The sequence below is a fragment of the Lutra lutra genome, chromosome 5 (assembly GCF_902655055.1).
Source record: "Lutra lutra chromosome 5, mLutLut1.2, whole genome shotgun sequence".
NCBI lineage: Eukaryota > Metazoa > Chordata > Mammalia > Carnivora > Mustelidae > Lutra > Lutra lutra.
The window spans coordinates 65,703,375-65,729,215 of NC_062282.1; the positions used below are offsets into that span (position 1 = coordinate 65,703,375).

At 46.7% G+C, this 25,841-nt stretch overlaps 1 long non-coding RNA gene across 1 annotated transcript; it reads left to right on the top strand.

Moving 5' to 3' along the window:
* Positions 1–15,246: 15,246 nt before the first annotated feature.
* LOC125099670 (uncharacterized) lies at positions 15,247–25,286 on the top strand. Its single transcript, XR_007127316.1, has 3 exons — positions 15,247–15,395; positions 15,492–15,619; positions 24,860–25,286. It is a non-coding gene; the product is annotated as an uncharacterized LOC125099670 (long non-coding RNA).
* Positions 25,287–25,841: the final 555 nt, after the last annotated feature.

Here is a 25,841-nt window from a genome sequence, read left to right on the forward strand (position 1 = left end):
ATCTGCCTGTCCTCGCTGCGGGACAGCGGCCGTCTCTTCCTGGCTCTCCCTGAGCCACGTGGCGGCCCACGCGTGTATCAGGTGCCAGCACGCATGTGGGGCTGGGACTGTGAGCGGTTTCATGGCAGCCTGTGTGTCTGGTGGGGGGAGGTGCCCCTCAGGGCCAGTCTCCACTTGGGTGACCCCGGAGGAGCACATGGGTCATATGCTGACTCTCGGAGGGTCGGGCCTTGCTAAGGCCACACCCAGGCAGGAACTGAAATGCTGGGTGTAAGGCAAGGCCTTTCAATTTGCATCTGAGCACAGAAGTGAGGGGAAGGTGGGCATCTCAAGCCAGGATTCAGTTTCCAGGACCTAGAGCTCTGAATTTGGGCAAATCTTTCCAAATCTGACTTTTTTCATATTTTTTGAAAAACAAACGATTTGCGGTAAGGTATTAAAACACCATCATATATCCCATAGGCAACCACCTACTTCCCCTTCTGTTAGCAACAGCACCCCGAATTTTCCTTAAGCCCCTCCTCCCCCAATTTCTGGGATTTTGACAGGGCGGGCATCAGGTTGACTCCAGGAGAGAGCACATGACCAAGAAATAGCCATCCAGAGCACTGCAACACCTATCCCCAATCAGTGATTGGTTCAGGGGCACCAAGTCAGATCAATTGGGGCCAGAATCTTTGTTGAACTGTTCTAAGGAAGGACCTACTTCTTTCCCTTTTTGCCGGCCATGGAACTGGAGCTCCCCACAGCTGCCAAGTAGTGAGAGCCAGCCTGCGAAGGAAACCAGAATAGAGGAGAGCAGAGCCAAAATACGGAAAATGAGAGCAGTTTTAACAAGCCCCTAGATCCAGCTGGGCCTGAAGCCAGCCCACCTCTGGACTTTTCCATTATCCATGCCAATACATTCCCTTTTACGATGTAGTTTGAGTTGGGTTGTGTCACTTGCAACCCAAAGAGTCTTTGATATATTTCTAAAAGGGACTAACACCTGCTTGATATGCAATAAGTACTCAGTAAGTATTTATTTTAAAATAAGGCCTTTGTGGCTGGAAAAAAAAAAAGCCCCTCTCAAGAGCTAACATATCCTATGATTCCATTTACATAACATACTCGCCCCCGCTGTTACAGAGATGACACACAGATGTGTGCTTGCCAGGTGTTAGGGATGGTGGGAGAGAGGGAGGTGGACGGGACAACAAACCAGGGGCATGAGGGGCATCTTTGTGGGGATGAGACAGGTCTGTGCCTTGATGGCTGTGGTAATGTCTCCAACGTATACCACAGTAACAAAATGGTGCCCACATTGCCGCAGCGCCTGTTTCCTGCTGTCGGTATTACACTGGAGTTATGCAGGATGTCACTGTTGGGGGGGGATGAGTGAGGGGCATGTGGGGTCTCTGTGTGCTAAGTCTGCTACTTACTGTGAATGTCTAATAATTCCAAAATAAACAGGGAAACTTTTAGTAGGCTGTCACAACCCGGAAGTTCTTGGACCCTAGATGGGTGTTGGAATCAGAGCATGGATGTCGCGGGGCCTGAATCCCAGCACGGCCATTCACAAGCTCACTGGGCTAGGGTCGGTCACGTCTCATCTCTTCTCTCACCCTCAGTCTGTGAAATGGGGCTCCCGGCCTCACTTGTAGGGTGGTAACAAAGAGCCAATGAAATGTACTGTGAACTGCCTAGCTCAGTTGGCATATGGTGGGCAGTCAGCACCGGCTCTTGGACATAGTGGCGTATAGAAATAGGCGACTCAACAGAGAGGATGTATAGTGTAGAGGTCAAGATTTTGGGCTTGGGAGCCAACCTCCCTGGGCTGGAATCCTGGCTCTGTGGCTCCCTGGCCTGGTGACCTTGGTTAGCCTACTTGACCTCTCAGGCCCTCACTCTCCCCATCTGGGAAATGGAGACCTGCTGTAAAATAGTACCTACATCATAGGCTAGTTGTGAGGATTAAAGGAGACGATGCAGCCGAGGCCATTGGGGAGTGCCTGGCATCTGCCAAGGACAGTAAGCAAAGCTCAGAGTCCTGGTTGGGTGGGGAGCCTGGCTCCTTGGGTGGAGGTCAGGGGACCCTGGCCATGCAGTGGGCTTTGAGGCAATCTTACCCCAGGGAAGGTCTGACCTCCTGGGTACCAATTCCCCTGGAGGTTCTCCTTCAAGCTCCTGCAGCCAATGATGAATCCCATTCCTGGCCAAGCAGAAAATCTGATCCCAGTCAAAAACATAGGCTCCCCTCTTTCCATTCCCCCACCCCCACCCCGAGGAGGGTGTGCACAGACCTGGACTGAGCTTTGCACTTTATTTTGAGCGATAGCTTCTCAGGAGGAAGTAAGTCAGGTAGGGCTCACCAGCAGTGAAAGAAATTATGGGGGTAGTGGACACTGGGTGGTGTGGCTCGAGTGGGGGCTGAAGTTTCTCTGACCCCAGGCAGGTATTTCAAGGCTCTCTTGTGGTTTTATGATGCCTAAAATTCCCTCATCCCCATGCCTACCCCTCAGATTAAACATTGTCCACCCTTATGTTCTGGTCCTCTCTTAAATCTGAAGGAGAACACCTGAAGCCTCTACAGTGTGAATGAATTTATGACAGGGTTTGGGCTGAGGCCTGTTGAAAGTAGACAGAGGAAGGGCATAGGACCAAGTGGAGAATAATGCTGAAGGCAAACTTTGCCTGCCTTGGCTGGGTCTTGGTGATCATCTATTTAAAGGCCTCCCCTCTCTGTCCGCGTTGATGCAGATCCTTTTGAACAGTTTCAGGGCTGCCGTCTTTATTTAATGCAGCTCTGAGCCTGGCTGCACAGCGGCCCAGAGCTAAGAGGAGGCTGTCTCCTGGCAATGCTTAATAGCCAGGTGAGCACGTGGAGCTCCTGAGTGGGAGGAGCAGTAGGGGCCGTATTTGACAATCCATGCTCTCTGCTGCTGGGAGGTTGGAGCATGCTGGAGGTGAAAATTCCCACCCGGGAGCCAGGCAGGGGCACTTGTGAGAAGAGCCTCTCAATTTCAGATGAGCTGGTGATTGGGTGCGAAAGAAGAGGCTTTATTAAGTAAAGGCTGAGAATAAGCCAGGACCCGAGCTGGCTTCAGCAAATGAGGGAATATGTTGGTTTGTGTGGCAAGCAATCTCCAGGAATGGCTGGATCCAGGACTTGCTGTGAGAACATTTAGTAGCTCCTGAGACCACATGTCCTATTTAAGATACCGGGAAGAGCAAGTCTCTGGCCAGGCATTCCCAGCAAGTCCTACGAGTCTTTCTGATTGGTCTGGTTTAGGTCACGTGCCCATTCCCTAAACCAATCATCATGACCAGAAGGAGGGGATATGCTGATTGTTTGGGCCCCTTCCAAGGGGCTGGCAGAGTTTGGGAGGGTATCAATTTTATTCAAGTCTCCCAGAGGGCAGGGCTCAGAGCAGGGCTGCACTGGTTAGGAAGAAAGCAGAACTAGCTCTGACAACTTAGCTTGCATTCACATGCTTTATCCAAGTTACCCTTCTCACCTCTGCAGAGATTCTTCTTCCCATTTGACAGATGAGAACGCCAAGGTAGAGGATCTTGCCCAAGGCCACATACTTAGACAGGGATTCCAGCTTTATTCTAGTTTGTCCCAAGTCCTTTCCAACCCCTGCTGGCTGAGCCTATCCCCCTGCCCCTGCCCCTGATATTCCAGAGGCTTTAGACTCCTAGATTTGGGGCCTGGAAATGATCTTAAAGCTCATTGCTTTCAATTTTCTCCAGTGACATGCTCAAGGTCACACAGTCAGTGAATGCAGAACAGAAACTAGAGTCCATGTCTAATTGTTCCCTATGCCCCGCTGCTTGGGGACCTGCTCTTAACTCTATGAGCCTGGGCTTCATTTGCCTGCTGGCCTCAGTTTCTCGTCTCCCCCCTACCCCTCACCAGCTCCCTGGGCCTCACTCAGTTCCCCTGGCCCCTGTGGCTCCTGTGCCCTGACTGAGGGACTGTGCTCGCCCCAGGCCTTAACCCTACAGCTATCTCCAGGACATTTTCTTTCTTGCTAATTGCTTTGTTCTAATTCTTCAGAGGTAATTTTCTTCTGTTACTTTTCTTCTTCAGTTAACACTTCCAATTAATTTCATAGCTCTTGAAAGTTCTCATATAAGTTGCCCTAAAAACCCCTCCAGTTTAACCATCATGGGTGAGAACAACGTCTCTGGGAGTAGGGTGATCTAGGCATGCCCACTGTATCTGAAGTTCCTGGACACATTGGTTGCATTAGATGTTCCTAATCGCCTTTCAAGTGTAGGCTCATTTTACAGAGAGAGAAAACTGAGGCTCTAGGGCCCTAGTGTGGGCAGAGCTGGGATTTGAACCACCACCCCCTCCTCTGTCCAGAGCTCTTGGCATAAGTAGAGTTAGTTAGTGGTCGGTCCCAGGTCCCGGGTACATTTCTGGCCTGCTGGGGTGGCCCTGGAGGGAACTTGGTGGCCCTACCAGCTCCATCCCGGTGACTCTCTGCCTGTCCCTGGGTCTCTCTCTGAGAACCTGCCCAGGCAGGTGGGAGGATATGAAATCCAGGGGAACAGGGTCTCAGCATCCATGCATGGACCAGAAAAAGTGGCAGCTCCAGCATCTCCAGGGGAGAAGGGGGGGGAAGAGGCAACACCAACTACATTTGCAGAGAAATAAAAAATGATTTCAAATTCTATTTTCCCGTCTCTCTCACTGCATCCCCTGGCGCTATTTTATCTAGTAAATAGGAGGCCTACTTGTTATTCTCAATTATGATATTAATTCTCCAGGTGACCCTGGGCTACTTACCTCACTACTCTGAGTTGGTTTCTCTATCTATCACCAACCGCTCAAGGACAAAAAGATGTTCTCGCAGGAAGGGAACGTCCTGCGTCTGGAACAGACCTGGGCCCTCATTACCCAGCAGGCACTGCAGGTGGGGGCATGGGGTGGCCAGCAAGGGTTGGACAGCAGCTTGGCTCGAGGTGCCTGCTCTTACTCTCTTTCTCCCCTTTCCTAACCACAGACCCCTCCTTCCAAACCTTTTTGTGTACTTGTTAGCTTCACAGACTCTTCCGCCAACCTCCTTGTCCTGTCAGATTCTGGAATTTTCTCCCCTTCCCCCACCTCCCAGAGTTGGGGGAGGGGGTAGCAGTAAATTCCCAGCTGGGTACCAACTTCCACCATCATGTGGTCCGTTAGATATTATTTTCATGTATCTCCAGCCATCTCCCCTCCTTGGGGGCAAGGTTGCCACGGGTAATTGGCCCCGAATTTGTTTACCTCAGCGCTCCCTCTCCCTCTCGTCCCTCCATCTCCTCCAGCCCACCGTGGCTCCCTAAGCCATCTGGAATCAGGCTCTCAATTCTCCCTTCCCCCACATGAGAGCTGGAGAAGGCCAGTTTGAGCACCGTGTGGGAGGCCCAAGCTTCCCTCCAACACGGGCAACCGGATTTGGAAAACAGCTCATTGGTGACAAAAGAAAAATACAAATAATGAACTGCAGAGACCCCGGGATGGGGTTTGGCAAATACAAATGAGGCGAGTCCCTGATGAAAAATTCTAATGATTTTTGCTTTTGTTCCGAACTGAAGACTAATTCTGAAATACAGCTTGTCAGGAAAGAAGGGGTTTGGGCGGGGGCTTCTGCAGGAGTTTGTGCGGGAGCTGAAGAGCTGTAGGGCCTGGAGGGCTCTTGGTTCTGACAAAGAAGGAACCGAGGCTTAGAACGTGGATTGCTTCTGGACAGACCTGGGTCTCCATCTGTGAGGGTTTGAGGCTCCCACCTGTGTCATCCTCCTGAACCAAGTGGGCAGCCTCCACGGGGGCACAGATTTCCATAGCTTAGGGAAGATTTCAGGTCAGATCTGTGACAAATCCTCTCTTGAAACCCTGGGTGACCGTCAAAATAATTACCAACCCCAAGGCCCAGGTGCTGATCCATCAGAGCTGTGGCCAGCCATGGGATGGGACAGGTCTAGGGGACCCTGGAGGCTCAGGGAGACCAGAGTGGCCAGGACTGAGGAGCCAGGGGCCGCAGGGAGCCAGAGGCAGCAACTACTCTCTATCTGGGATGGCAGTGTTTCAATATTTTAGCAACTGGTTCACACCACGCCGTGTCCCCGGGTAACCCTCCGCGTGGCTCCAGTTGCTGCATAGACACAGACTCAGCATGCGTCTTCCATGCAGCCAGATCTGCCATGCTGTGCAGCTTCCTGTCCTCACTGGCACAGGCCTGGGACGCCGGGAAGAAGGTGGGAGGCTGAGCTTTCAGTCATTCATCCGGCTAGCCTCTCTGGCCTCAGTTTTCTGATCTGTGAGTTAGGAGCAACCCTCGCGTTTGTTGTTCTGGATTCTTGAGGAGAGAAGATGGCCCTGGTCCAGAACTTTCCTTCTTCCTGTCTGCCTATGCTGCTCACCTTGCAGGAAGCTACGCAGAGGACTTGCAGCAAAGCCGCTGCTGCATCCATCCGGCCTCAAACCTCACTCTGGAGCCTGAGATAGACCAGGTGGAAAGGGCTTTAGAGAGCACATGGCATGGTAGCACCTCTGGTTTCTGGCCAGGACACCACTCATCAAAGCCTGAGGGTCCCTGTAGTTCCTGGTTCGAAGTCTCCTGGGGTGCATGCAGGTTCTGGGTCCCCACCTCAGTCCTGCTGAGAATCACTGAAGCAGGGCCACAAAATCCATGACTCAGAGTCTCTTGCTTTGAAACGCTTGTGACTCTTTACCCTAGACTAGATGTCGTGCTTCTGGGAATAGAACCCCCCTCAACTGTCTCCTCTCCTGCCCCAGACTGCCTGACTTTGAGCCCCATCTTTGCCACAATGAGCTGGAAGAGTTTGGCTGGGTGCCTCACATCCCTGCCTCAGCTGTCTCATCTGTGAAATGGGAGAGAAGCAGAAGCCACTGCCTCTGTTTAGCCTCCTCCAAGCCCTACTTCCTAGGGGAGGGAGAGCATTGTGACTCAGGTAGGTGTCACAGATGGGAGCCAGTCCCTAGACTGGTCCCTCTCCTCATCAGGAACCGGTAGTGATCTTTTTCAGGAGTGGGGAAGGCTCTGCAGCCAAAACCACGAGGCTTCCAATCCTGGCTTCACCCTTTGTCATCTGTGTGATGTTGGGCAAGTCCCTTCTCAGAGCTGGAGCACAGCTCTCCCATGGGGTAAGGCCTCTGTTTCCGGATGATCAACTCACAAACAGATCAGTAAAACAAAGTGACTGAAAATAGTGATACTTGTTGTGAAGGCAAGACTTCACAACAAGGGGGAGGGGGATGTGCAGTGGTGATGGACAAGGACTGCCAAGGGCAGGGGCGGAGGGTCATCTCCTAGAGCTGACACCTGAATTAAGACCTGAATGGCTCTTTATCACCTGGCATGAGCAGTGGCAGAGTGTCCCAGGCAGAGAGGATCTCAAGCACAGGCCTTGGGGCAGGAATGGGGGAAGAGTATCAAGGGACCTGAAGCCGGCTGGTGTGGCTGGATGAGCCTCCTGAGGGAGAAGCCGTGGAGGGGAGAGGTCAGAGATCAGCAGTAGGCAGTTCTTCCAGGGCAGTGGCATTAAGGTCACATGGTGGCTTGGGGCCTCAGGTTCTATAAGGAACCTAAGATTGTTCCCAAGTCTGGGCATTGAGATCACATTTAAAGACATCACCATGTGCTTATTTGCCTCTCTGCCTCTCTGCCATCAGGGGCACAGCAAAGAACATTCCTTCTCCTTTGTTTCTGCAAACCTAAAATCCAGCCAGAGCTTCTCAGAGCTCTTTTCTCAGGTCTTTGAATGTAGTGCCCCAGGGAAGGAAAGGGCTGGTCACTTTCTGGTGTGGGTCCAGGCGTGGCTTGATATCTGTGTTTGCCCCTCCTCCTTGCATGGCGGGGTTGGCCACTTGCTTGAGGGGTGCACTAACCCTCTCTGAGGCCTGGCTCTGGGGACAGGAGTGGGCTGCGGGGAGAAGAAGCAGGAAGGAAGGAGGCAGAGACGGTGCGGGGAGGGAGAGCGACCGTTGCCATGGAAGGAGTTGCAAGGTATTCTGGGATCAAAATTCTCACTGCAGAGGACCGGTTGGGGGGGGTGGGTGGGTGGTTAGGGAAGGTGATGGGGAAGCCAGTGTCTCTTTTGTCCTTGGCGCTTTCCTGCATCCCTGCAGACAGCCAGTGGTCCCCCCCCCACACACACCGCACCCCTGGAGCTGGCCCCTCCGCAGCCCGGCCCCAGGAGTCCCCTCCCTGTCCTGCCGTCCGCCTCGCCTCGTGCACAGAAGGCAGTGAGTGGCCCCTTTCCAGGAGGCCTGTTTACCAGCACGACAACAGCAAATTAGTGCTCTTAAAAGGCATTCAGCGTTTATCCCAGCAAACAAGCGCACCGCAAAGGGGGCCTGCAATGCCTTCTCCCCGGAATCTGCTGAACTGGGGTTTGCTGCGCATCTTAATCGACTTCCTTCCACCCACCACATTAAATGCATTTAATCTACTCTTGCAAATGGCTAATTTTGAAAATCCGCTTATCAGAATTAGGTCCTCAACATCCATATTTATTTACTTTTCATTTTCATAATCTTTTTTTTTCCCCATGTGTATGACTGAATTCCGCTTTCGATTGTCTCGCTCTATCTCACAGGTCCGGGAAGAGGTGGTGGGGAGTGGTGGGGAGGGGAGACAAGGACCAGGTTAGGCGCAAATTGGAAATGGGGACATGGCAGGGATGGAAGAGGTGGGTTTAGAAATTCACTTCAAGGATCAGAGGGCTGGGCTCTCCTGGGTGGGGAACTGTCTCTGGGAAATTACAAAAAGCTGAGGCTTGAGCAGAACCAGGTTAAGAAGATGAGAACGTCTTGACAGGTGATGGGCTCTTGGGGCACGCCTCTGTTGTACCAGCAGCCATGGCAGAAACATGCAGGAGGAGGGTTGAGAACCGCCGCTGCTCCCCGGTGCCTGCTGGGTGCCAGGCTCTGTGCCGAGTGTCTGGTCCACATCACCCTCAGTGTCCCCGTCAACCTCGACAGGAGAGTGGGAGCCGTTGCTTACGGATAAGAGAACTCCTGTCAGAGCCAAACCCAGGTTCATGTCCAGACTGCACATTCTTCCCCGTTGCATGATACTGTCAAGCGTGCAAGCTTTGATTTTTCCATTTGAGTGTATAGGAAGCACGAGTGTGGGGGTTCTTCTCACAGACGCAAGGCAGGGATGGGTTTTCAGAATCTGGAAAATGGCTCACCAGGTTGCAACCAGGAGCGGGACTTCCTAACCAGGTTAGAGACTGAAAGTTTGATGAGAGTCCTTTTTTTTTTTTTTAAATAAAGATTTTATTTATTTATTTGAAAGCGAGAGAGTGAGTGTGTGAGAGAGCATGAGCAAGGGGAGGGGCAGAGGGAGAAGCAGACTCCCCGCTAAGCAGGCAGCCTGACAATGCGGGACTCCATCTCAGGACCCCAGGGTCATGACTGAGCCAAAAGGAGCCGCTTAACCCACTGAGCCCCCGCAGGCACCGTTGATGAGAGAGTCCTTAAAGAGCTGGGAAGAGGGGCTTCGCCATTTGACCCCTTGAAGGAATTACTCATTTAGTGTTCTTTTTGTCCTTGTTGGTTCCCCTCCTCCCCTTGTTGAAGAGCTTATTTGGGACAACATCTACAGCAAACACCTGGATTTTGTTTCATTTTATTTTGTTTCCTTTGGACATAGACTGGGCACCTCCTATGTGCCAGGTGATGTTAGGCAGAACATCAAGATGGAAGGATGAATCAAATGTATTTCTAGCTACAGGAAGCTCACATTTAGTGGATTTTAAAAGAAAGCCTCAGAACAACAAAGTATTAACACATACATGCAAGATAATTTTATTCTCTCAAAGAACAGCTAAGTTATTTTGTAGCCACCTGCTCTGGCAAAATAAGTGGAGATTTTCAGATCTAATGGAAATTTCTAAAGCGTAAAGCATTACACTTTGCTGGTTGAGATTATGACTGAGTTGTCAGCAGACCTGAGCTCCAGCTGCATTTCTGCCACATTTGCCGTGTGACCTTGGGCAAGTCAGCGTCTCAGTATCCTCATTGGTAAAACGGGGATTATAGTGATATCTACCCGTAATTTTGTGCAGATTTAAATGAATGCGACATGTCATGCTCGGAGGGTAGTATCTGACCAGGGCATACTCCTAACAACTCAAGAGTGAACATTGTTATGTATAATAATTTACTCCAACTCGAAATAAAATTTGAAGGCAGAGAAATAAATTGATCAACTGCTTTCCGACATTGAAAGCATGTCTGTAAAGCACACGGGAAGTGGATTTAACTGTCAGTGGGTGCCGGGTGTGGGCTGAATGGCAAGGTGGACCCGTGATTTCCCCCTGGGAGGGACCCCTCTCGCATCACCCTGTCTCCTCTTTCCCTTCTTACTTCCTGCCTCTCTCGGAATTGAATGATGTCTGTAGGATACACCAGTGTAAGTTCCTTCAGCCTTGTAAGAAGCCTATATTTGATCCCCCACCTCGCCTACCTGAGGGGAAGAACTTTTTGCGGAAGACAAAATTTCCTCCCGTCCCATGTTAAGGGTGTGTGGGCGCACGTCTGCAGGAAGGGAAACAGTGGGAGTGTGTGTGTGTGTTGAAGCAGGGAGAAAGCAGGCGGTGTGTGTGCAGGGGAGACACCTGTGGGTGTGGGTGTGGGGATTTGTGAATGAATGAGCCCCGTGTATGCACAGGGACAGAGGGCGTAGAGGGGACAGCAATCTAGGGAGAGTGCCGTGATCCATAAAACCAATTTTTCCAAAGTCCACTGGTCAGGAGCTCTCCTGCCTCGGTGCACCCTAGTACTATGGGTAGAAGTGAGCCCACGGGGACAGGTTGATGTTCTCAACGATGGGATCTGGGGACGCAGCTCGCAGAACTGAGGGCCTCATAGGTGAGGGGTGGTAGGTTGGGCCACCAGGCTGTGACAGTGTGTTCTTGGAGGCTGGGGGCACAGGTAATGGGGAGAGAGGGAGGAGAAGCTGCTAACGGGGATATGAACTGCTTCGGAGGTGGGAAAGGTAGGAGGTGAGGGCAGAGAACCACATAGACAAGAAGGGAGAAGGCTGAACTCAGGGCGACTCTGTGACTGGCATCTGGGTCTGCTGTCACCATGGTTCTGACCTGTCAGGGTGAGTGGACAGTGGACTGAGGCTATGGGAGGAGGCTGAGGACCAACCTAGGGAGATGATGGCTCCGCTCTGGTGCTGAGGGAGCAGTGGGACTCAGGAAGGGGTGGGTTGGAGGGAGGGCAAGGGTCTGCAGTGACAACTAGACACATACCGGGTATTTATAGTGTTATCTGTTGATTTTGAAAGCTGAGTCAAGCTGCATTTAAAATATGAGATTAATACTGGAGGAAAGAATCAGGTCTCTTATTAAAAGAACACAGAAAAGCTCTACAAGGAAGGTCTCCAGATGGGAAAGAACAGGAGGAACAAGAGGCTGGGACCCTCCCCCCCCAGATTTCACATTCCCCCTTGAGAGAATTGTCAGTTCTGTTTCTATTACTATGGGAATCTCCCAAGATGTGGCTTCTTGCTCTAAAACTCTGGTTCAAGCAGAATAAAAACCTTCCCTACGTTCCTTCAGTACAGTTGAGCAGGGCTGAAATTTTTTTTAAAAATTGCACAAAAACAAAGACACCCCCGGCGCCCCAGGCATGCTCACCCACCCCCACCATCTCTCCCTTGAACCTTTGGGAGCACTGAGCCTATCTTTCCCAGACTCATTCCACCCCACTGTATTTGTGGCCAGGTCTTTTTTCTTGCTAGCGACAGAAAACCCAACCCAGACTGGCTTAGGCAAAAAGAGGCTGTGTATCGGTTCTCATCACTGAAAAGTCAGAGGGGGTTTTTAGACACAGGCGGATCTGAGATTGAGATGGGTTCCTTGGGATTCCATTTCTCTTTCTCTTGGGGGCCCACCTTCTCCTGGGCTGGCTTCAATCTGGAGCTCCGTGTGGGGGCCCTCAGAAGCCCAGAACCTCCCTCTGGGGTGGCAAGACCCACCTGCAGCCCTTTGAGTTCTCTTCCTTTTGGGGTCAACCCAGAAAGCAGATCAGGCTGATCCTGAACATGCTGGTCTGAATTGGACCTTTGAAGGCCGACCACCATGCCTGGAATGAACTGGTCATTTGGGGTCTTGGTCACTGCCCACCCCCAGAGCCCGAAAGAGAATATGAGAGCGGGACGAATAGATGTTGCCCAGCCAAACCTCAGGTGTCCCCTACAGTCACAGAGGAGGCTCTCTGGGACGCCAGGTGTGGGTAGGGCCACTGTCCCATGGCTCAGGACGTGCAGCCTCTCTCCTCACACTCTTCTCTCCTCTCCAGTGCGGCTGATGAGGCCTTTGGGGCCTCTGATGGGAAACTCACATGAGCTCAAGGGAAAATCAGAACAGAGCCAATAGAATGCAAAAGGTAGGAATGCGGTCCCGCTGACTGTGGTGGCTGTTGGTCATTTCCTGGCTGCTCAGGATCCACCCTCTTCACAGATATTACCCCAAATTCCCCCTCTGTATCTGAATGACTCAGGCACTTTTCCCCCAGGGCAGGAACACAGGTACTAGCCTTCCCCTCCCGAACCTCGGAGGTACCCTGGTGCAGGTCTAGGGCCTGAACTTTCCCATTAGATGCCTGCTGGAACCCTGGCCCTTGATCAAGTGTCTCAGGGACCTTGGGGACAGCAGGAGGGCCTGTCCTGTCCCCCTGTGGCTCTGGCACTTTGGTGACCCCAGCACCACCCCGACAAGGCTTCAAGTCATTTGCTTGGCTTCCTGCTTCTTCAACATCCTTCCTGCTCATCCCCAGGCCTGGGCCCCCAACCTCCTGATTTGAGAAGGGCCCCAGAAGCCATCTAATACTTCTCTTTTACTTGAATTGGCACCGTCCAGACACACTCCCAAAGTTCAGGTTTCTGTCAAGCCAGAAACTGTGGGCTGCAGACCTGGTCTAAGAGGAAACTGCCTCTTGCCCCAGAGGGGAGAGACCTTGACAAGCCCCTAGCCTGCGTGCTTGTTTCCAGCTCCCAGCCAGACCCTTGTGGAAGTTGCCCTCACGACCAAGGTCAGAAGAGCCCTTTCCAAGAGGCTTCCCCTCTCTGGAACTTCCTAGCAGTCCTCATGTCTAGTCTGAGCAATAGGCTTGTCCCTGACTCACTGGTGGGACTCTGGCAAGTTGCTGGGTGAATGAGCTCATGCACACTGAAGTTTTGATCCGTGTGTTTATCTCCCACTCACCCACCTCTGCAGTAACTGAATTTCTTCTCCTTGCCCTCAGGGTGTCTTTCCTCTCCCAGCCTCCACAGCCAGGCATGAGTCACTTGCCGCAGAACCAGACATCGAGGCGGCAAAGGCTCAAAAGCCACTGGTCCAGGCACAAGGCAGGCAGACACTGATAGACGGGGTTTCGTGTTGGCTGGGGCTGAGGGGGGGGAGAGGTGGGAGGGGACCCTGTGCCGGATTAGCCTGGATTAGCGTGTCATGAGGCTCCCTTTCACACCCTGCCTTCCTGCTCCTCCTGGAGGACTGCTTCCGTGCTCTGTGCTCCATGTCGCTGCATTGCCCTGAGAAGCGTTGTAGGCGCCTGTGGTCATCAATGGTCAGTTGGCTCGCCAGCAGTGCTCTGGAGAGGAGTGACACTGGTCTGAGAGCCAGGAATGAGAGGCTACTTCCCCACTCTGGTCACCCTCCAGAATGGAGGCTGGAGAACCATGAGAGGGGACAGTGGCATAAAAAGAAAGACATTTCCTGCCCCAGGTCATGGGAGCAGAGCTTTGCTATTGCTCATGAATCCAGGAAGACTGTAGGACACATCACCGGGATCACAGGCTAAAGGTCTGCCCTGTGCCTCTAAGGACAACAGGTGGGCTCCCTTGGGGGCAATACTCAGTTCTGAACTTTGGTGTCCATACCAGAGTTACACATCCAGAAAAGGAGGGACGGTGCAGTCACCCGTGGAACTCGGCTAATTCACAGTCATGCTGCTGAGAAGTTCCTGGTCCTGTGGCGAGGCTGTGCCTGTCAGTCAGCTGGTGGGGCATGAGCTCTGTCCACTGAAGCGATCTGGAGGCTAGGGGACACACCAGAGGAGGAAAAGCTTCTAAAAAGGATAGCCCAAAGCGCTGAGCCTTGTGATCCAGCAAACCTTTCCTGGAAACTCCCTGGCCAGAGGCCTTCGTATCTGCCCCTCCGGTATCTCCAAGTCTGTGCCAGAAGTTTCCTGGGATGATTTCAACTTGTCCACCAGACCCCAAGCTCCCTGTGGATGGTGGGGCTCAACACCAAAATCCTAATTTCTGGCAGAGAGCTGGTACTCTGCAGCTCTTCGTTGCTATTTGCTGGAGAAATGAATTAATTACTCCCAAGTAGACAAGAAGCGGTCAGCTAGTTACCATCTGGCTTAGGTCTGATACAACCGCTCAAATGCTGGAACTGCACTGGTCATGTCAAAAATCAGAATTAAATCTACTCAGATGCCACAGTTAAAAAGACCCAATGATATATTGGCCTGGCGGTTTCTTTTATGAAAACAGCACTAAAGCGTTACCTATTTTTCACTCAGAGCTCACTTAAAGCGCGTTCCATTTTGGACTTTATAATTTATTTTAGGGCTCCTGCTGCATCTCTGCTCTCCGAGTCTTGCCATCGCTCTGGGCTAAAAGCAATAACCGACCTCCGAAGAAGAAGGAGAAAGGCTCCATGTCGCAAGAGCACAGCCTCTGAAAGGAGAACATTTTCTGGAGACCTCAGGTGGTAGTGGCAGCAAGCTGCCTTCCATCCTGGAGGCCCGCTGAGGCCACCTTTCATCAAAGGCTGCAAACACTTCAGCACAAACACAACCCACAACCACGGAGTGGGAAAGGTTCTGCTTCCGTGTGCGGGCATCGGTTGCCAATACCCCGGTAATAATGAGTAACGTTTGAGTAATGCTTGGGCTAAGTTTCCTGGCTGGTGGGTGGAGGCTCCGGGAATGCTGGCTGAGCCTGGCATGTTTGGCTACCAGACCAGGGATCCTCTCCCCGGGCTGCTCACCAAGGGTGGAAGGGGCACATCCCAAAACACTTCCAATGTTAATTGTTATTTGTTTGAGTTAATCTATAGCAGAAAAAAAATATCCTCCTGCAGCAAACCTGTGATTTCAAACATTACTTTGAAGAGGAGGGTAAAGGTATTTAGATTTAAAACAAGTAAGTCAATTTGCGGGAAACATGTAAATAACAGTACACATAGTACATAGGTGTAACAGACCTCACCGGAAGGGCTGAAGTGTGGGGAGAGTGGCTTTGTGCTGCGTTGCTGTGGCCCAGGGAAGCCCACATGGACCCAGGCTCCCTGCTTCTGCCTCCGGTTAACAGTAATGAATGTTTCTGAAGCCATAGAGTGGTGGATCCAATACAAATCCACAGTGGGATGCGGAGGTAAGATGGGGGATGGATTTCTCCTACTCCTCCTTCTTCTTCTTTTTTCTGGTCTCAATAACCTCCTCCCCAGATTTCGTTGTCTCATCTTTACAGAAGGAGATGATCAAGCCATGAATGAGAGATCAAAAAGAAACAGACCATATGGGGGAAGTCTAGCCCTGTCACCCATTTCACAGAGGAATAAACCAAGTCTCAAGAAGTGAAAGTGACCTAGTTATATGGTAAGTTAGAACTGGCTTTTCAGAAAGTTCTTTCAAAGACAAATCCCAAGTTTCCAAACATGGAAATAAATGTCCACAAATCAGTAAGAAGAAAGACCCAGTAGAAAAATGGGAAAGGATTTCAAAGAAAACACAAACAACTTTTAAATATCGGAAAAGATGCTCAACCTCATTCATAATAAGAGAGATGCAAATTAAAATCATATTGACACATCTGCTTCTAGCTATGGTAGGCTACTTGTATCAGACCAATCATTCTACTGAGAATAATTAGGAAAACTGGATGAAACTATGCAAAAACCACTGTTTGAAGATACTGGATCACTACCAAGTCTCCAAGATCCCAGAGAAAGGGGAAGCTCAGAGAGGGAAGCCTGGTATCTGGCAGTGCTCTACCTCTTGAGGCATTTTCTAGTTCTAAAGCAGAAACTGAGAGGCTGAGAAGAGCTTCTGGCAATTCTGTGGGGTTGGGGAGACAAAAATTGGAGTGCAGGTCTGTGAAGTAAGGACCCTCTTTGTACACCCATGTTCACAGCTGCTTATTCACAATAGCCCAAAGGTGGAATCAACCCAAGTGTCCACTGACAGACTGGATAAACAAAATGTGGCGTATACGTAATTCTGACACCTGCTACAACATCAATGAAACTTGAGGACATTATGCTAAGTGAAATCAGCCAGTCACAGGAAGACCGATACTGTATGAGTCCATTTATAAGAGTTACATAGCATAGACAAATTCATAAAGACGGAAAGTAGAATGGTGGTTGCCAGGGGGTGGGCTGGGGGACAGTGAGAAGTCATTGTTCAATGGGTACAGACCTTCCTCAGTTCTGTAAGACGGAAAGAGTTCTGGAGATGGATGGTGGCGATGGTAGCACAGAGCAATGGGAGTGTACCTAATGGCATTGAACTGTACATAAAAAATGGTTTAGATGGTAAATTTTATGTTCCACACAGTTTTAAAAGAAAGAAAGAGAGGAAAAAGGAAAGAAAGAAGAAAGAAAGAAAGAAAGAAAGAAAGAAAGAAAGAAAAGAAAGAAAGGAAGAAAGAAGAAAGAAAGAATAGAAAAGAAGATGTAAGGACCCGGGTAAAGAGCCCAGGCTTTCACTTAGGACCCAAAGGACTATACACTAGGAGTATTATATACTAGGAGTAAATGCCCCAGAACTAAACCAGCCCTCTCTCAGGGATGGGCGGCCCACGTCAAATCATCTTAATTCCTGATTTGATAAATGCAGCCTGAGATGACTGGTGCTCCCAGCTTAGGAAAAAGTAGAAGTAAATTCTCCTTGGAGAAAGGTAAAATCCAGAGCCTCAAATTACCTTTTCCATGTTCCTCTAGTATGTCTGATACTCGGTGAAATACCAAAATGTAGAAATAAACGAATGGGGCACAAACCAAGAGAAAAACCACACATTAGAAACATATCCCAGGGATCCGGACATTTTAGGCATCAGGGCTAGACTTTAAAATAACTGTAGTTACTGGGGTGGGGGGTAGGGGAAAGAAATAAAATAACTATAGTTACTATGGTCAACAAATTCGATGGCAAGAAGAATTTCAGCAGGGAACTGGAAACTATCAAAAAATAATCAAATGGAAATTCTAAAAATGATAAAAGGAGATGATAAATTTGACAAAAGATGTGCAAGATCTGCACATGTAAAACTCAAGACATTGCCGAGAGATTAAAGGAGATATAAATAAACAGAGAAATATATGTGTTCATGGATCAGAAGACTCGATGTGGTTAAGATGTCAGTTCTCGGGGCGCCTGGGTGGCTCAGTGGGTTAAGCCACTGCCTTCGGCTCAGGTCATGATCTCAGGGTCCTGGGATCGAGGCCCGCATCGGGCTCTCTGCTCAGCAAGAAGCCTGCTTCCCTCTCTCCCTCTCTGCCTGCCTCTCCGTCTACTTGTGATCTCTCTCTGTCAAATAAATAAATAAAAATCTTTAAAAAAAAAAAAAAAAGATGTCAGTTCTCCCCAAATTGATCTATAAATTCAATGCAGGATTTTTTTTTTTTTTTTTTTTTTTAGAATTTGACAAGTTGATTCTAAAATTTATATGGAAAATACAAATGATCTGGAACAGTCAAACATTTTGAGAAAGAAGAGTAAGATGGGGGAACTTACAGTACCTTATTTCAATACTTATTATAAAGCTACAATAGTCAAGACAGTGTAGTATTGGTGTAAAGGCAGACATATAGATCAATAGAGCAGAAATGTGAGTCCAGTAGTAGACCACACTATTTGAAAAGATATCAAGGCAACTAATGAGGAAGGGCTATTATTTTTAAGAAATTTTGCTGCTGGGATGCCTGGGTGGTTTAATCTGTTACGTGTCTGACTCTTGATCTCAACTTAGATCTTGATCTCAGGGTTGTGAGTTCAAGCCCCGCATTGGGCTCCTTGCTGGGTGTGAAGCCTACCTAAAAAGAAAAAAAGAAGAAGAAGAAAGAAAGAAACATTACTGGCACACTTGGATAACCATATGCAAAAAGAAAAATAAGAACCTTGACCCTTACCTTACATCACATACAGAAATTAAGTTGAAATAGATCATAGATCTAAACATAAAAACTAAAACTATAAAGCTTCTAGAAGAAAATATTAGTGATCTTAGGTTTGGTAAAGATTTCTTAAATATGTCACAAAAAATGAGCTATAAATGAAAAATCAATAAATTAAATTTCATCCAAATTAAAAATATTTACTCTTCACAAGACATGATTGTGTTTGGCAGTGTTTTAAAAAATTAAATACACACTTGTCGTATGACCCAACCATTCTAATCCTAAAAGAAAAGATAGGTCCACGCAAAGACTTGCATTTGAATAATCGTAGCAACATTATTCATAATAGCCCAAAATTGGAAATAATCCAAATGTCCTACAAATAGTGAATCATACAATAAATACTACTTAGCAACAAAAGGAAATGAGTTACTGATAAATGAAATGAGATAGATGAACCTCAAAAATATTTTACCAAGTGAAGCCAGACTAAAAAAAATAATTTGTTTTTTTTTTCAAGATTTTATTTATTTATTTGACAGACAGAGATCACAAGTAGGCAGAGAGGCAGGCAGAGAGAGGGAGAGGGGGGAGCAGGCTCCCTGCTAAGCAGAGAGCCTGATGTGAGACTCGATCCCAGGACCCTGAGATCATGACCCGAGCCAAAGGCAAAAAAATATATAATTTGTCTATTTTTACTTACATTAAATTTCTAGAAAAGGCAGAACTATAGATAAAGTAAACGTATCAGTGATTTTCTGGGGCCCATGTTGGGAGTAAGGAGTGACTATAATAGGCACAAGGGAACTTATGGGGGTGATGAAATTGTCCTAAAACGGGATTGTGGTGATAGTTCAACAACTGTACTATGTACTAAAAAATCACTGACCTATACACTTACAATGGTAAATTGTATGACATGTGAATTATACTTTAATAAAACTGTTAAATATGGGAGGAAAAGATAGTATTCAGAACACTGAAAGTAAAAAAATTTGCAAAACATAGGTCTAACAAATGAGTTGTATCTAGAATACATTAAAAACTATTACCATTCTATAATAAGGCAATTATGAGACAAACTCAATTTTTAAAATGGGCAGGTACTTATTCAGACACTTTACCATTGAAGATAAACGGCTGTCAAATAAGCACATGAAAAGATGCTCAACAACACTATTCATTAAGGAAATGCAAGTTAAAATCACAATGAGATTCCACTATGCAGACACTATAATGGCCAAAATTAAAAATATTGGTCATACCAAGTGTCGATGCGGATCTGGAGCAACTGGGGCTTTCATGCACTGTTGGTAGGTGTACAAAATTGGTATATTTATTTCAAATAATAATTTGTTACTTTCTCAAAAACTTAAACAGACAACTACCATAAAATCCAGACATTTGAGTACAAGGTATTTGTCAAAAGAAACGAAAGTGTGTGTCTGCGTAAAGATTTGTGTATGAATGTTCGTAATAACTTTCTTGCAACAGCCAACAACTGTAAAAATCCAAAGGTCCAAAATCCAAAATCATCAAGGAATAGATAAGCACGTTGTAGGCTATCCATATAATAGACTACTTCTCAGCATTAAAAAGGAATGAACTATTAATACAACATAGTTGATGCATATTGATGCAACAACATGGATAAATCTCAAAATAATTATTCCGAGTTAAAAACAAGTCATACCAAAAATAAATTCATACTCTATGATTCCATTTACATAAAATTCTAGAAAATGCAAATTAATCTATAATGATAAAAAGCAGACCCGTTATTGCCCAAGGAAAGGGCATAGAGAGGGACAGGTTAAGGGCATGAGGAAACTTTGGGAGTGATGGATATTCTTATTATATTCATTATGGTAATGGTGTATTCCTATGTCAAACCTGATCAAAGTGCATACTCCAAATGTGTACCGACATTTATTCATCACTTATGATCCAAAAAAGCTGTATAAAATGGAAAAAAATAATCTTAAAACAGAATGACTGAAAACAAGAACTAAATAATTGGGTACAGACACTGCTGAAGGGAAGATTGTGGAACTGTAAGACAAATATCCCAGATTGAAGTATGAAAAAAATACAGGAAAGAAAATACAGAAAAGAACATAAGGGACGTATGAGTCATGTAATAAGTATTTAGAATCCAGGAAGAAGAGGAAAGAGAAGATAGAAGAGTAGGTAGTAACAGTGTTTGAAAAGATAACGACTAGGAATTTTCTGAAAAAACATACAAAAGAGAATATGCCATAGATTCAAGCAGTTAGGAAAACCACATCTAGGTATATCAGTATAAAACTGCCGAAAATCAAAGACAAAGAGAAAATCTTGAAGGCAGTCAGAGATAAAACAATTTTTTGTGTGTGGAAATTGACAGGCTCGTTCTAAATTTTACATAGAAATGTAAAAGATGAGAAATAGCCAAGACAATCTTGCAGAAGAAAAGGGAAGTGGGAGGACTGGCACTGTCAGATATTAAAATTTAATATAAGTCATTAAGAAAGTGTGATATTGGCACACAGGTAGACAAACACCAATGAGACGGAATAAAATTCAGAAACAGATATACACAAACATGTGGAAATTTGGTTTCTTATGTAGCTGATATCACAGCACAGTGAGAAAAAGATGGTCTTTCCAGTAAATGGCAGTATCAATTGGATAGCCATATGGAAAAAATCAATCTTATCTCTTACCCCACACCATATGAAAAGTGAAATAATAAAGCTGCTTGAAGATAGCATTGGCGATCTTTGTGACTCTGGGGAAGAAGGGCACTAAGAAAATATTGATAAATCAAGGAAAATATGGATAAATTAGACTACATTAAAACCAAAGACTTCTGGGGGCTGCTGGGGAAGGGTGCAGTCGTTAAACACCCAACTCTTGGTTTTGGCTCAGGTTATGATCTCTGGGTAGTGAGATTGAGCCCCACATTGGGCTCTGCACTCAACACACAGTCTGCTTGAGATTCTCTTTCCCTCTCCCTTTGCCCTCCTGCTTGTGCTCTCTCAACTCTCTCTCTCAAGTAAATTAATAAACTATTTTAAAATTTTTAAAAATAAAGTGCTTCTATTCATCAAAAAAACACTATTAGGCAGTGGAAAGTCCATCCACAGAGGGGAGGAACATATTTTCTGACATATTACTGGTAGAGGACTTTTATCTAGTACATAGAAGCAATTCCAACACATCAAATAAAAGAAAAAAGAATAGAAAAATAAGCAAAAGACTTGAATAGGCATTTCACAACAGGGACTAAGGAATTGGTCTATAAACACATGAAAGAGTGTTTACCTTTAGTCATCTCAGAAAGACAAATTAAAACCACATTAAGATAACTACTACAAAAATTAAGATTAACTTTACCAAGTGTTTGTTGAATTGTATGGTAATTCTAGTTTAAGTTTTTTCAAGAAACTGCCATCCTGTTTTTCACAGTGGTTGCACCATTCTACATTCCCTCCGAAAGTGGTCAAGGGTTTCAATTTCTCCATATCCTTCCCAACAATTATTATGTTCTGGGTTTTTTGGTCTTTATTTAGGGGGGGAGGGTAGCAGCTATTGGATGGGTATAAGATGATATCTCATTGTGGTTTTGATTTACATTTGCATAACGATTAATTATCCTGAGCATCTATTCATGTATTTATTGGCTATTTGAATATCTTCTTTGGAGAAACGTTTATTCAAGCGTAAGGGAAAACTGTTTCTCTATTCACAGTACTTTTGACACCAACTGTATGGGAGTTTTTCCCTCATACCAACCAATTTTCAAACTGTCTGGACACCAACTGGGTGTTTTATAATTTAATTCAATTCTGACACTAATTCTCTGGAGTTAGCATCAGACTCCACGGGTTAAGGCCTCAGTTCCACAAGACTGCCCACTTCACATGCCAGTCAAAAGTAATGCGTCCTTGGGGTGTCTATACTTCTCTCTGACTTGGCTACAGAGTTAAATATTCCCATAGCACTCCATAAGGTTCAATAATTTGCTGAAAATGGCTCACAAAACTTGAAAACATGAACTTACATTTACTACTTTATTATAAAGGATATTATAAAAGATTTAAATGTACAACCAGATGAAGAGGCACATAAGGTGAGTTTAGAAGGGTCCAGAATGCAGGAGCTTGTGTCCCCATGGAGTTGGGATGTGTCACCCTCCAGCATGTGGATATGTTCACCAATTTGGAAACTCTCTGAACCCTGTTGTTTAGAGTTTTTATGGAAGATCTAGCATGTAAGCATGATTGATTAAATCATTGCCCATTGGTGACCAGCTCAATCCCTAGTCCCACTCTTCTCCCTGGAGATCTAGGGATGGGACTGAAAGTTCCAACCCTCTAATCACATGGTTTGGTTCCTCTGGCCACCAGTGCCCATCCTGAAACAATCTAGGGGCCCACCAAGAGTCACCTCATTAGCATATGGAAAGATACTCTGTTCTTGAATGTTGTCTACTTTTTCCATTAAAACCCTTAGCATATTAATATTTTTTAAAAAATAGTTTTACTTTTTTTTTTTTTAAGTCATGTCTACACCCAATGTGGGGCTTGAACTCATGATCTTGAGATCAAGAGTCACATGCTCTACCAACTGAGCCAGCCAGATGCCCCTAGAGCCCTTAGCATATTAATCATTGTTATTTAAAATTCCCAATCTGGGGCAACTGGGTGGCTCAGCTGGTTGTGTCTGACTCTTGATTTTGGCTCAGGTCATGATCTCAGGGTGGAGAAATCAAGACCCGTATCAGGCTCCACCCTCAGTGTGGAATCTGCTTGAGATTCTCTCTCTCTCTCTCTCTCTCTCTTTCTCCCTCTGCCCCTCTCCTTGCTCACACTCTCTCTTTCTTTCTCATAAATAAATAAACAAACAAATAAATAAATAAAATCTTTTTAAAAAATTCCCAATCTGATCATGATCATTCCAACATCTCTGTCATGTCTGCATCCGGTCTGATGCTGTTCCGTCTCTTCAAACTGTGCCCTTAAGGATGCCTTGTAAGTTTTTGTTGAAAGATGGACATGATGTACTGAACAAAAGGAACTGTGGTAATTAGGCCTTTAGCGATGTGGTGGTAAGGTGTTGGGTGAGGGGAAGCTTTCTGCAGCCTTATGATTAGCTCTGACTTTTAGTGAGCCTGTGCCATGGGCTGTGACCTTTGCAAGTATTTCTTAGTTCACCACTGTAAGGGCCTATTCAGCCAGAGCGGCCCCACCCCAGTTGAACTGCCATTTTGCTGTAAAACTTAAATTGACTCTGCCCCCCCCCCCCGCCCCCGGGAACTTACTTAAAAACAAGTCCCGGAAACCAGTCCCAGGTAACAAAATCCAAATACAAGGATGGGTCAGGCCAGATGGAGACATCAGATCAGTGGGGGGATGCATACTGTCTCCCTAGTTACCAAGGAGTATGGGCCCCACCCTTTGGGCACCTTTTGGGTGCCAATTCTGACCAAGGTGATAGGCTGGTTCAAATGTCTACTAGGGTAAATTTTAATTCAATTGGTCACCTAGCATGACTGTGCAGCTTTCTCTGTGTGTTACAACTTCATTGGCCACTTGTGAGAGGCCAGGCCCAACCACATGGCCTTTGCTTTATAAAAGCTAGTCTGTGAAACAGAGAAGGGTCATCCTCTCTGTAAAGGGCGGCCCCGACCGGTTTGTTTGACAGTCGGTTTGATTCTTGATGCTTGGCACGAAATAAAGCTTTGCTTGACCTTCACTTTATATCAGTCTTGCTCCTTTAATCACGGACCCTTATTGGGGGACCCAACACTGGGGACCCAACACCACCACCACCCCTTCCTTCCCCAACTCCACCTTGGATGGAACAGGAAGGCTACACTGGGCTGCAGGTGAGTATTTTCCCTTGACACTGAAAGCTAGATGGGGCTGAAGTTGGGTATTTCTCTCCCACCAGGTCATTTAAGCTCTGGCAAAATAGTTCCTCTTGAGGGGACAAGTAGGCCTTGTTAAGAGGAGCAGAATGTTCTGGTATATTTCAAAATGGCTACTTTCCCCCTTCCCCTGCCAAAGAACATAGCGGGGATTTAGTTCTAATCTTCACTCTGAGTACTTGGTAGTGCTTCTGGAGGAAATACTCACAAAACCGTGGGGGCCTCCCCAAAAGTGGGTCCCCCATGAGTTTTTAACTCTGAACTTCATCCACACCGAGCCTCCAGCATTTCATCCATGATAGCCTATGTTTCCCTACCATGACTGATTCTCCCAGGGATTTCTATGCTGGGTTTCTGCTGTGAGAAGTTGTGATTCTCTGTATCACAATTTGGGGAATGGGAATTTGTCCTATGACTTCTGTTCCCTTCTGGGTCTAAGAAAAGTTGTTGATTTTCAGTTTGCTCAGCCTTTCTCCTCTGTGGATGGGAGAGGTAACTTCCAAGCTCTTTGTCTGAACTTCAGTCCCATATCTTTACAATTTTTTATTACGGACATTTTTAAGTATGCCTAAAAGGAGAAAGAACTGTACAATGAGTTCCCAGGTACTGATCAGCTTCAGCTCTGACAAATATTCTGTACTTCTTGCTTCACATGTTCCCTCTTCCATAACAAGGACTTTTTAAAAAAAATTAACAAATGTGAGTTTGTTCCCTCTGACCAGCAATTTCACTTCCAGGAATTTATTGGAGAGACATACATGCATATGAAAAAAAATGACTTCTGTCCAAAATTATTTATTACAGAATTGTTTGGAATAGCAAGAGACAGGAAATGATACGAATGTCCATCCACAGGGGACTGGTTCAACACACCATGGAAGGTCTATGCAGTGGAGAACTATCCAGATGTAGAGATGACTGAGGAACCGTGTTACGCACCAATGTGGAGTACTCTCCAAAATATATCGTGAAGTTGGGAGAAAAACACAAAGTAAAATGAAACAAGGGGCCAAAGGATCCATCTAGTATATCGCCATTTGTGCATCAAAAAGGAGAAGGGTGACGTGAACCTATTTTCTCATGGGTGCATAAAACATGTCTAAAAGGTTAAACAAGACACAGGTAACACTAGCTGCCTTTGCAGAAAGGAGCTGTTGCCCTGGGAACAGTGGTGTGAGGGAGATTCTCATTGTACACCCTTTTCTACCTTTTGACTTTTGAATCATGGAAATGTATTATCCTATGAATGAATGAATGAATGAATGAATGAAACTTTTAAAAAATGAGGGAGGGGCGCCTGGATGGCTCAGTCGGTTGAGTGTCCAGCTCTTGATTTCAGCTCAGGCCATGACCTCAGGGTGGTGTGATTGAGCCCTGCGTCATGCTCTGCTCTCAGTAGGGAATCTGCTTGGGATTCTTTCTCCCTCTCCCTCTGCCCATCTCCCTGCTGCCTCTCTCTCTCTCTTTCAAATAAATAAATTAATCTTTAAAGAAAAAAAGAAAAGAAACGAGGGAAACTCCTTCCCCTGTAACCTGTACACATTTATCAGATATGCACACCACTGGGCTAACCTACTTACCGTACAGTGCTCCCAACGCTCCTGGGAGGTAGGCTGTTTACACCCATTTCAAAGAGGAGAAAGCTGGGGCTGAGAGAGAAGAGGAGCTTGGCTGAGACAACTGCCACCAGTGAGAGCCTGGGTCTGACTCTTGACTAATTCAGCTCCTTCCTCTATGGGGAGTAGACAAGGTAGCCTCACTTCCCTCCTGACAGTGATAAGAGCAG